This window comes from Homarus americanus, unplaced genomic scaffold (assembly GCF_018991925.1).
Source record: "Homarus americanus isolate GMGI-L3 unplaced genomic scaffold, GMGI_Hamer_2.0 scaffold31815, whole genome shotgun sequence".
Taxonomy (NCBI): domain Eukaryota; kingdom Metazoa; phylum Arthropoda; class Malacostraca; order Decapoda; family Nephropidae; genus Homarus; species Homarus americanus.
Window position 1 is genome coordinate 1 of NW_024746475.1, and position 9,647 is coordinate 9,647.

General features: G+C 45.4%; 2 non-coding genes across 2 annotated transcripts; one reads left to right on the forward strand and one right to left on the reverse strand.

Moving 5' to 3' along the window:
* Positions 1-1,823: 1,823 nt before the first annotated feature.
* Positions 1,824-1,895, reverse strand: Trnaw-cca. The gene has a single exon. It is a non-coding gene; the product is annotated as a tRNA-Trp (tRNA).
* A 3,767-nt stretch (positions 1,896-5,662) lies between these two features.
* On the forward strand, positions 5,663-5,734 carry Trnaw-cca. The gene has a single exon. It is a non-coding gene; the product is annotated as a tRNA-Trp (tRNA).
* Positions 5,735-9,647: the final 3,913 nt, after the last annotated feature.

The following is a 9,647-nucleotide window of genomic DNA, read 5'->3' on the forward strand; positions in this document are numbered from 1 at the left end:
TACTATCCATTGTGGTGTATTAGACTGATTTTAGGCTGGCCGGTTGGGTACATGTGTACCCCTGACGTGGATGGATGGGCCTTAGGTGCAGGCATGTCGACGGAACTTGGGTGGCCGGGAGTGGAGTCGTCAGGTCCGGAAGGGAGCCCTGGTGGAGACAGCACAGGAGCGGGCGTGGCTTGCGGTGGGTAGACGGGTTGAGCCACCACGTGACGTGAGGATAAGGCAGGGCTTGGCGCGGGGGCAGCAGAACGCACAGGCAGTGAGCAGGGGGGCTACCAGCTTGTGTCAAACCAAAAGAGGGGAGTGACAGAATTGCCTTCAGGCCAAGTTAGTTGTGTGGGTGAGATATGGTACAGGTGAAAGAAGTTACTCAACATGCCTGGCAAATTCTTGGAAGAGGGACATGATCGTGTCATGTCACTGGGGGGGGGGTTGTGGGGGGGGCACTGGTGGGAGCACGAGGCTTGACAGCGTGGGGGTAAGGAGGGATTGTGGGGGAGGCACTGGTGGGAGCACGAGGCTGGACAACGTGAGAGTAGAGGCTGAGTTGAGATGGGGCACTGGTGGGATCACGAGGCTTGACAGAGTCAGGATAGAGACAGGGACGAGGCTCAGTTGTGGTTGAGTTAGGGAACGGCAGGTGCCGTTGTTGTGGTGTAGTCTGGTGAAGCCGGGCAGAGGCAGGTGTCCCAGTAGACTGAGGGGAGCGTTGTGGTCGACGCGGCCCTCGGGGAGGCCTCTCCCCTGGGACAGACGGGCGACGGGGGCACTGCCGCGAGCCAGCATTGTGGCGGCCGCCACAATTACATAGCCCACGACACCTCTATTGATGTGGTTTTTTATTTTCTGGCCACAGACGGCGGAGTTGTGGTTTCGCGAACAGAATCGACATCTGGGGCGATCCTGTCAGCAGCAGGCAGTGAAAATGTGCCCCCAATGAGAGCAGCAGACACAAAATGCAGGCTCAGGGTGATAAGGTTCTGCATATAATGGTGGAAGGATTGGAAGGGCTTTCACAGTGGCTGGGCATTCCTTTCCCTTCCACTTGACAATAATAGAGGCTTGTGGATTTTTCCCCCGGTAATGGCGACGTATACTCAGTATGTTGGGATTGAATTCACGCGCATCTTCGATGTCAGCGTATAAGGGAAAACGTTTCACTAGGATGTGACAACATTCCTCAGCGTCTGCTGGGGGTGGCACCATGACCACCCCGATGAAACCGACAGTACTAAGGGATTCATAGACTTCGAGAGTCTGACACTTGATAAAGTTCCGGTTCTTACCTTGCCGGAATTCAATGTTGTGGCAGTGCTCTTTGCTGTACTTCATCATCCAATTAAACCGATCCTCGACTGATTTCAATGGGCCCTTGGGAAAGTGTAGATTCAGCTTACTTGGCTGGTTGGCAGAGGGGAGGGTGCTGGGGTCCGTGGCCTCGGAGTTTCCACCCTGGAGAGTGTTTCCACATTGGCTAGTGTTTCCCATAGACACATTATCGTCACTCTCATTATCACTGGGATCTGACTCTTGATGGGTGTTGTATTCAGTATGGTCAGGCGAGTTGGCGATTGGATTATTGAGAGAGGGGCTACCTCTCCGGAGGCGCTTCCGCTTGCCGTTACGTTGACTCCCCATGCTGGCAAAACTGCCGGCTGAGGGGAGTCGGGTCTAAGGAGGGCACCTTCGCGGGAGTCAATAGCACCTAAGGACACGTCTGTCCTCTAATGCGGTCACACCACGACTGGATGGCGTAAGAAGTGGTCAATAGTTAGGTCAAGGACGCGGGTCAATACAGGAGGTCAAGGAAAAGTGTTACTTGACCCCGGAGTGACTCGAACACCCAGCCTTCTGATATGGAGTCAGAAGCGCTACCAATGCGCCACAGGGCCGATGAGGTTAAGTCTAACTTTAGTTACTCATGTTGCTGTCTATGCCGATGTCTATGTCCTTTATGTATATAATAAATAATAATGGTCCAATTACTGAGCCTTGAGGAACTCCACTAGAGATGTTGCTCCAATGGGATTTAATGCCGTTAATGCTCACTCGCTGTTTCCTGTCCTGTAACCATGCCCTAATCCATTTAAGGATATTACCTTTGATGCCATGTGCTTCTACCTTTCTAATTAGACTTTCGAGGGGGACTCTGTCGAAGGCTTTGCTAAAGGCGAGATATACAACATCATAATTGTGCCCCTCGTCCACCGATTCGAAAACTGATGAAAAGAATGTTAATAGATTAGTTAGACATAAATGCCCGCTTGTGAAGCCATGCTGGGAATCATTGATCAATTGGTGCTTCTCCAGGTGATTTCGAATAGAGTTTGAAATGATTGCTTCCAGTAATTTACCTACTATTGATGTTAGACTGATTAGACGGTAGTTAGAGGATAGTGATCTATCCCCATTCTTGAAAATCGGTATTACATTCGCTATTCTCTAGGATTCCGGTACTACACCTGTTTTTAAGGACATGTTAAACAACTTTGCTAAGGGCATACTAAGCTCTTCCTTACATTCCTTTAATACTCTGGCAAATATCTCATCGGGACCAGGTGACTTATTAGGCTTTAGTTTGTCTATTTGCATACTAACATCGTTACTAGTCACTACTATCTCGCTTAATTTGTTTTCTTCACTATCTCTGAATAGAGTCGGTGCCTCAGGCATAATGTTTAAAATTTCGGTGGTGAAAACTGTTGAAAAATATTTATTCAGATTATTGCTCATTTCTCCGTCGTAATCAGTTAGCTCGCCGGGGTCTGACTGTATTGGTCCAATCTTTTCTCGTGTTTTAGTTTGATACATTTGATAGAATTCTTTGGGGTTTGTCTTCACCTCCCTTGCTATCTTCACCTCATTATTTCTCTTTGCTTTCCTTATTTCGGTCTTAACCCTACTGGCCAATACCTTATAATAATCCCGGAGGTAAATTTCGCCACGATTTATCCTTTGGCCAATAATGTTCTTTAAATAATTATTTATCCATTTAGGGTCGTTGTTGTCTGATCTGAGTTTTTTGTATGGTATGTTCTGCCTTTGTGCATTAAGTTACTCATTATTTAAATTGTCGTGGAACTCAGCAATCTCAGATCTCGTTATCTGGTCGGTTTCAACCGTCAGGTTCATGGGTGGGGTGAGGTCGGTGTAGTTCACCCCCAAGCGTGATACCTCTTCTCTCAACTGCCTCTTCAAACTATCAAAGTTTGCCCTTCTGAAATCTGGGACTTTTGTGGAATTTTCCTTACTTCTGCCCTGAAAATCTAACTGGAATCTAATTTCTTTGTGATTGCTGTTTGTAAGTTCGTTCCCTACCTCGACATTGCTTATGAGGTTTTCTCTGTTCGACAGAACTAAATCTAGTATATTATTACCCCGGGTGGGTTCGGTTATATGTTGACTTAGGAAACAGTCCTCGATCGTTACGAGAAAATCCTCTGATTCTGAGTTACGCCTAAGGTCAATCCAATCTATTTGGCCAAGGTTAAAGTAGCCTACTATACAGACTTTGTTGTGTATGGAAGCCCTGCGCATTTTATCCCAGATAAGTCACTCATTAACTCTATGAAGATAGGGAGGTCTATATATTACTCCTGTGATTGATTTTTCCCTACCGTCGATTAATTCTATCCAAATTATTTCTGTATCCTGCTCAGTTTTCATTTCCTTATTTATTTCACAGTTCAGATTATCCCTGACATAGATTGCTACTCCGCCTCCTTTCCTGGTCTGCCTATGTGTATGGAATAATTTGTAACCTGCAATTTGGTACTCGATTGGTAACTCACTTGAGTCTAAGTTTATCCATGTTTCAGTGAATGCTATCATATCGATTTTTTCGGTACATACCAAGGCCAATTTGTTTCTCATACTTCAACTGTTCGCGTAGTAGACATTTAAGTTAGTCGTGTTCTGAGTCCTTCCTTTACCGCGTTTAGGTTTTAACTCCCTGTCTAATTTAGTTTTGTCATCATTCCTAACACTATTTCCCTGTTAGAGAGATCAGCTTTATCACCCTAAGTGAGTACGTGTTTCCCCATGCAGGAGGGGGAAGCGAGGGAGAGAGAGGGAGGGGGGAAAGAAAGGAGGGAGGGGTAAACCTATACTACCGCTGTCACAATGTAGAGGAAATAGAGGCGAGGTTCCGGTGATGGCTGCCATAGAGAGGTGACCTTAAGAGTTATTATTTAGAGGACGGGAAACCAGCGCTCTAATGCTGTGACGGAATTTTATTTATTTCTTTATTATTATTTTATTATTATTAATATTTGTAATCTGGGATCACGTGAAGATTACGACTCTCAGATTATATCACTTGATGATTAAACACCCAAACGCTATATACCTTAGCGATTACATTAGTTAAATTAGGTTAAAAATGTTAAATTAGATTATGTTACGTAAGGTTATGTTTAGATTAGATTAAGTTCAGTGAGGAAGTGGTGCCCAGTAGTGTCAATTAGCGTGTGGTTGCGGTACCCAGGTGACGGAGGAACAGGTGTAACTGGTAACACCAAAAGTGAAACAAACCCCTGATTAGTTCACGCGGTGGTGGTGGGGTGGACACAACACTCCTGATACACACACACACACACACACACACACACACACACACACACACACACACACACACACACACACAAAACACTCCTGATACACACACAACACTCCTGATACACACACAACACTCCTGACGCACACACACACACACACACAACACTCCTGATACACACACACACAACACTCCTGATACACACCCACAACACTCCTGACACACTCCCCCAACACTCCTGATACACACCCACAACACACCCACAACACTCCTGACACACACCCACAACACTCCTGATACACACACACAACACTCCTGATACACACACACAACACTCCTGATAAACACACACACACACACACACACACACACACACACACACACACACAAAACATCGGACTTCCTCCACCGGTTAAAAATGTCTGCTCGATGTGCAGTTTAGTGCAAAAGGGACTGACTTACTGACTGACGGAATTATAGACTGATTGACTGGATGAATGAATGACTGGCTGTTTGACTGGAATGAATGACTAATTGCAGAAGGTCATATGTACAGGGTGTTGCAGAAGGTTATATGTACAGGGTGTTGCAGGTCATATGTACAGGGTGTTGCAGACGGTTATATGTACAGGGTGTTGCAGAAGGTCATATGTACAGGGTGTTGCAGAAGGTTATATGTACAGGGTGTTGCAGGTCATATGTACAGGGTGTTGCAGACGGTTATATGTACAGGTGTTGCAGAAGGTCATATGTACAGGGTGTTGCAAAAGGTTATATGTACAGAGTGTTGTAGGTCATATGTACAGGGTGTTGCAGACGGTTATATGTACAGGGTGTTGCAGAAGGTCAAGGTCATATGTACAGGGTGTTGCAAAAGGTTATATGTACAGAGTGTTGTAGGTCATATGTACAGGGTGTTGCAGACGGTTATATGTACAGGGTGTTGCAGAAGGTCAAGGTCATATGTACAGGGTGTTGCAGAAGGTTATAATGTACAGGGTGTTGCAGAAGGTTATATGTACAGGGTGTTGCAGAAGGTCATACATAGGCTGCAGGGTGTTGTGTTGTAGTTCATGAATAGCTAAACTTAACCTTAACCTCATCGGCCCCGTGGCGCAATGGTAGCGCGTCTGACTCCAGATCAGAAGGCTGGGTGTTCGAGTCACTCCGGGGTCATGTAACACTTTTCCTGGACCTCCAGTAATGACCCGCGTCCTTGACCTAACTATTGACCACTTCTCACGCCATCCCATCACTCACAGCATCCCTTTCCCCTCACACCATCCCACCCTTACCCCCTACACCATCCCCTCCCCCTCCATTCTACCAACTTCCCCTCCCCTCTCCCCTTCTCTCCCCTCGCTTTAACCTTCAGGCGCTGGAGTTGGTGGCAGTAAAGGTATTTAAACTACTTGATGTTTGTGAAGTAAATTTTTATCATCTTGGGTTAAATAAAAGACTAAACCTTTTTTTATGTTATCCACACATCTCTTCCTCCTCCCTGAGTCATGATGTTCAAGGTGTGTGTGTGTGTGTTGGCCCCCTATGACACCACAGTACATTCACACACACACACATATATACATACATACAGATACACATACACATATTAGGGGCTGTAGGATGATGCTGAGAGAGAGATGATGTGGCAACAATCATTCTGGCAGGTTTGTTCCTAGAAACAACAAACACCTCAGCAAACATAAGGCTTTTTACCACACCATTAACACCTTGTCCTTATGCCACCACAGGTAAGGGGGTGGGGGGTGATGAAGGGTGAGGTGGGTGGTGAGTTGGAGGGCTAAGGGTAGGGTCAGGTGAGTTAGGTGGTGAGGTTGAACGGAATGGGAAGTATTTTTTACAATGATCATATTGTCACACATTTTTAGTTTCTGCCCATGCTATGCCACAGTCACGGGTGTAAGTTATGGTGAAAACTTCCTTCTGTCATCGTTTTTCTTGTGTGATTTTGGTTTCAGTTTTATGGGAGACTTAGATGACTTTGTGTGTGTGTGTGTGTGTGTGTGTGTGTGTGTGTGTGTGTGTGTGTGTGTGTGTGTGTGTGTGTGTGTGTGTGTGTGTGTGTGTGTGTGTGTGTGTGTGTGTGTGTGTGTGTGTGTGTGTGTGTGTGTGTGTGTGTGTGTGTGTGTGTGTGTCTTGGATCTTTCTCTCGTGACGGTGTTGTAATTTACAGACATTTAGTACAAGGTATCTCTTGGCTGCGGGGGAGGAGAGGAGGAAGAGAGCATAGAGGAGGGGGACGAGAGAAGGGTAAGACGAAGGAAGAAGAGGAGGAGATAGAGGATGTGTGATTTATTTACTGCGGTTATAATAGAGAGGAATACATTTGTTTAAGTAATTTTCTCAGTTCTTGATTAGAATAAAATGACATGTGTCTTGGATAGGTAGTTTAGCACCTGTACATATGACTTCTTGCAATACCCACTGAATATGACTTCTGCATCACTGGCACCGTGACTCTCATTGTTTCTCCTTTGAGGACTATGGTTTAAGAGGATGATGGTTTAACATAATAACATCAGCATAGATGGTTAAACCCCTTTGAGGAGGAGGATCTAATTAACAGGAATATGGTTTAAAAACATCCTCATTATGATATGTTAGAAATAAAGTCCATTATCATTAGGGGCCCATTAGCACGAGGACCCGTAAGCGCTAGGATCATTAGCACTACGATCTATAGCACTAAGTTACATTAGAACTAGATTCAATAGCACAGGAATCCAGTACTTTTGAGACCCATTCGCACAATCCATTAACACTAGGGTCCTTAGCACTAGGTCCGTACTATGAGTTCATTAGCACTAGGGTTCATTAGCACACAAAGAAGGACCCATCAGCACAGGACCCATTAACTAGGGTTCATTAGCACGAGGACCCATAGCACTAAGAGGTCCGTGGCACCTAAGGGCGATTAGCACTAGGGTTCATCAGCACGAACCCCATCAGCACGAGGACCACGTAGCACCAGGACCCATTAGCACTAGGATATTATCACTAGGGTCCGTGGCATTAGGCTTCATTAGCACTAGGGTTCTCACGAGGACCCATTAGCACTAGGGTCCTTTAGCAGTAGAGTCCATAGGAATTGACGCCTCCTGGGATTGGAGCCCCACTTGGACTAAGGCCCACTAGTACTGAGGCCCATTAGATTAGTTAGGTTAGGTTAGCATTAGGGTGATAAATGTCAGGTACTTCTGTTTAAATTAGATTAGGTTAATGTCGGAGTGTTTAATTATCAAGGCAATCTTTTAACTCACCTCATCAATGTTGAACAGAAGCTACGTGATCTTGACTCCGAGGCAATGGACGACAGAGGCACCGGCGCCGGTGTAATATTGGTGATTGAACCTGGGGCCCGACAACGTAGACTAACCTTCACCATCACCACTAGGGATTGCAGCTTGTTCGGGGATGAGTAAATGTCACCGTTATTCCTGATACCACCCTCCGGGTCCAGCAGGTTAGTTGAGTCAGTCAGAAATCAGCGAGTCAGTACAATATCAGATTTCAGAATGCCCAGAGGAGTGAATGGTGTTAGTCACTGTCATTAATAAAATGCGCTACATATCTATACGTATGAAATTCTTCGTTTTCATCAGAATAGAGGATCCATTCATCTTGGCCTGTTCAGATGGAAAATTCACAGCACAAGCGATTTTTGCGTCCACAATCAGTAGCCTGTATCTACTGGTGCTTCGTCGTCCATGAGGTTTTTCAAACATTACTAAAAATATATAATTAATAGTCTGAAGCGCTATATATCAATTATAACATGAAATAATTTTAATAGTTATAGATTAAGAAAATATTCATACCACATTTTGCAGGTACATAAGACTCATGCTACGGGTACCAAGGTAAGCTCAGAAAGTATTACAATGGTGCGCTACATGTATATGGCATTGTAGATGGCACCAATGTCAACGCACACCTTCAACATCAGCACTGAAGGATAACGAGATCATCTTCCTGCAGACACGGCAATATCTTACCAACCCAGCGCAAAATGTCGTCCTCAGCATAGTCAAGACTCAAATCGGCGAGTCTTGGTAACCAGAATTGAGTGAGTGGGAATTCGATAGATTGTGAATGATATTCGATGATGATTATGATGATGATTTAACCCTTCGAGGACACGTTTAACTCTTAAAAGGTTGATGATTGAACTTCATGAGGACGACACTTTAACCCTCCCCTCCTCATCAGGCTAAAATTAAACACCTAGACCATGACATACACACAAGAACTCATCCTAACCTACTGTATAGCCGACGATGGAAACAACGAATTTCTATTAATGTAAAGTGTTCTTTATACAGAGAAGCACTAAATACAGATCACCAAACACAATTGAATTGAGATTCTGTTTCCCTTACAGTACCGGAGGTGTGAGTCACGACGCCCTCCAAAACTCGCATCGCCCAGTGGAAGAACGTGGACAACACCGCTGGGCTGGTCCACCTTGACTTCGATCTGGCAGATGAACCCGAGATGGTGAGGACATACTTTGAGAGGTGTTGGAGGAGGGGAGGTGGGGCACTGACAGGTGAGGTGAGTAATTAGAGATGAAGGAGCAGGAAAGAGAAGAGTTACATGAGAGGTGAAGGGGAGGGAGAAGAGTTACATGAGGTGAGAGGGAGGGGAAAATAAGGTAACTGAGAGGTGAGGAGAAGAGAGAGTTGGCATTGAGATGTGAAAGGGGAGGAAGAAGTGAGGCAATGAGCTGCCACACTCCACCTTAAGTTGCCATTCTCCACATCAGAACGACCGCATCCACGTGAAGACTCATGATGACCGGACCGAAGTTCGAGAACTTCAAGGTGAGGGTTCGGTGTCATCGCTTTTGAGGTGCTGAAGACCCCAAATTTCATCCTGGCTGTTGACGAGGAGTTCACCTTTACCGTGTGTGCTGCCATCACCCGCCCCCCTCTCTCTATAAGTGAAGGAAAATTAGTTCACCTGATGTAGCACCTCAGTTTGTTTACATTATAACAAAACACCCTCACCCAACTAACTTGGACCTAAGATAACCCATCTAACTTGACCTGACCTATCCTAACTTAAC